The sequence below is a fragment of the Diaphorina citri genome, unplaced genomic scaffold (assembly GCF_000475195.1).
Source record: "Diaphorina citri unplaced genomic scaffold, Diaci psyllid genome assembly version 1.1 scaffold12050, whole genome shotgun sequence".
Lineage (NCBI taxonomy): Eukaryota > Metazoa > Arthropoda > Insecta > Hemiptera > Psyllidae > Diaphorina > Diaphorina citri.
The window spans coordinates 1-2,554 of record NW_007389421.1 but is presented as its reverse complement, the minus strand read 5'-3'; the positions used below and the strand labels follow the sequence as shown (position 1 = coordinate 2,554).

Below are 2,554 nucleotides of genomic sequence, written 5' to 3'. Positions count from 1 at the left end.
TCGCTATTTCCATGGAAAAAAAATTTAAGGATAAGTCTGTCACAATTTCTTCTTTTAGCATCGAATCTAAAAGGGGGAGCTCGCCATTTCCTGTAAAAAAAATTAACGGTAAGTCCGTCCCATTTCTTCTTTTAGTATCGAATCCCAAAAAAGGGAGACTCTCCACTTTCCTGAAAGTTAAGGATAAGTCCGTCCGTCCCATTGGTTTGTTTCCAAACATTATTCTAATGTATGCCGAATAAACGAGAAACCTTACTATAATTCTAAAAAAAAAAAAAAAAAAAAAAATAGTTCCAAAAATGTCTCCCTTTGACATTGACGGTTCCAGAATAGCAGGCGTTTTAGCTTCGTGCTTCTACCTTCTGCATACTATCCGTCCCTTTCGATAGGCAAGGCCCTTCTTGTAATAGGCAAAGTCCTAGTCTTAGTTGCGCTTTAGATTGGGCGATGGATCCAATGTTGGGTTAGCTCCGATTGGTTCGATTATCCTGACCGCCTCTCTCAAAAGAGGATTCGTCGGACAATATCTAGTAACCTTGACGAGTTGGCCTATTCAGATAGCAGAGGTCTTAGCTTACTACGTGTCGGTGTACTATCTGCCATAGAGACGGCCAAGGCTCTGCTTGTGTGCCACGTTGCGTTTCGATTGTTCCTGAACCGCTCTCTCTCTTGTGGGGCATATGAGTGACCTGATGGTGCCGTCGTGCCAGAGGTCCGGTGACACGCGGTCCTATGCATAGGTCGCAGACGCGGCACTTCCGTGGTGCCGTCTCTCACGCGCACCAAAGAGGAACTAGCTCGCTACGCACATGGGCCCGGCTTACCACTCTAGCTGTGCCCAGCCCATTATCTCCTACTAGGCCCCGAGGGGGAAAAAACCTAAACTACGAATTTTTCTCATTTCAGACCTGACTCAAGACACAACCGTGTGGAACGGAGTGGTTGTCATTCCTCTGGAGAAAGTCTATGAGAAACCCGCAGAGAAAACAAGCGAGAGTTCAGACTCCATGGAAACGGATGAGGCTACAACAGCCGCCATGGAAACCTAAGTGTTTCACTAAGTGTTTCTTTCTGGCTATTCCGTGGAAATGTGAAACAATGAAACACATCGAAATGTCCGTGACTGCCCCAGCAATACTTCAACATATTTGACCCAAATCAGTTGGAATTGAAGGCTTTATCTATTAAGGCTGCAACCCCATGGAAACCTAAGTGTTTTACTGAGACTAATTCAAGTGTTTCTTTCACAGCCGCCATGGAAACCTAAGTGTTTCACTAAGTGTTTCTTTCTGGCTATTCCGTGGAAATATGAAACAATGAAACACATCGAAATGGCCGTGACTGCCCCAGCAATACTTCAACATATTTGACCCCAATCAGTTGGAATTGAAGGCTTTATCTATTGAGGCTGCAACCCGATGGAAACCTAAGTGTTTCACTGAGACTAATTCAAGTGTTTCTTTCTGGGCGTATTTATGAACACAAATTCTCGCTCTCGAGGCAGACGGAAGTGAATTTAAACTGTATTGTTTTGTACAACGCTTATGGTACCTGAGATCAATCAATGTGATTTCTCTGGTATCTTAAGGCTAAATAACTGAGAAATCACATTGATTGAATTTAAACATTTTTGACCAATCAAATGTTTCGAATTGATGCTTCATTCCCACTTGAGACTCTGGAGAGCTAGTATTTTGTTCATAATATGGGGTGGACTTGTCCTTGACTGCCGCTGCAATACTTCAATCTGTGCTGCCTCTTTTCGCACATTTGACCCAAATCAGTTGGAGACAAATGACGTATTTATTGAGGCTACAACCCCATGGAAACCTAAGTGTTTCTCTGTTGCTAATTCCTGAAAAATCACCAAAAGAGCAGGATTAACATAGAAAAGAATATACCTTGTTTATCCTGCCAGAATGAGACTGAAAAGTCCCTTTACTCCCGCAGTCTAAACAAGGTCTTATTTATTTTCATAGGTAGGGTTTACAAATATGCACAAGACACCACATGAGACATTTTCAATCAACCCGCTGCGCTGATGGAAATATTTGGGCCACAGTAATCGCCAACGAAGAAGAAAAAGAGGTTCATATTGACTAGGAAAATTTACCTTTAACTTTACCTTATATACGTCGCAGCGTCGCTATAAAATAAAATTTTTGTGTGTTTTTGACTTTTATTTTATAACTATAATCACCTATGTACTCCTTTTCTTCTACATTTTATTGTGAAATTAAACTCCTTTTGTATATAAATATACTATGATGTTTTTTAGTCTGGCTGAGGGACTATAAACAGAGAGTAGATCAGGGTCTAGCTAGGGGACTATAAACAGGGAGTAGACTAGTCCAAATTCCCTCACGCTATATCAATAGCGAAGGTTGAGTGCGAAAGGGCATCCGCATCCCACTCGGAAAATTTTGTTTTAGCCAAAACCAGTTGGCCTCAAAGCGATCACTCTAAAGCTGATTGAGACGACAAACGCCGACCCCATCTGAACATGGGAAAAGGCGAAGAAGAAGAAGAGTAGGTAACCAGTATGATACTACAG

General features: G+C 42.0%; 1 long non-coding RNA gene across 1 annotated transcript; it reads right to left on the bottom strand.

Moving 5' to 3' along the window:
* Window positions 1-977: 977 nt before the first annotated feature.
* On the bottom strand, window positions 978-2,327 carry LOC113473002. Its single transcript, XR_003395108.1, has 2 exons — window positions 1,427-2,327; window positions 978-1,208 (listed from the first exon to the last, which is right to left on the bottom strand). It is a non-coding gene; the product is annotated as an uncharacterized LOC113473002 (long non-coding RNA).
* Window positions 2,328-2,554: the final 227 nt, after the last annotated feature.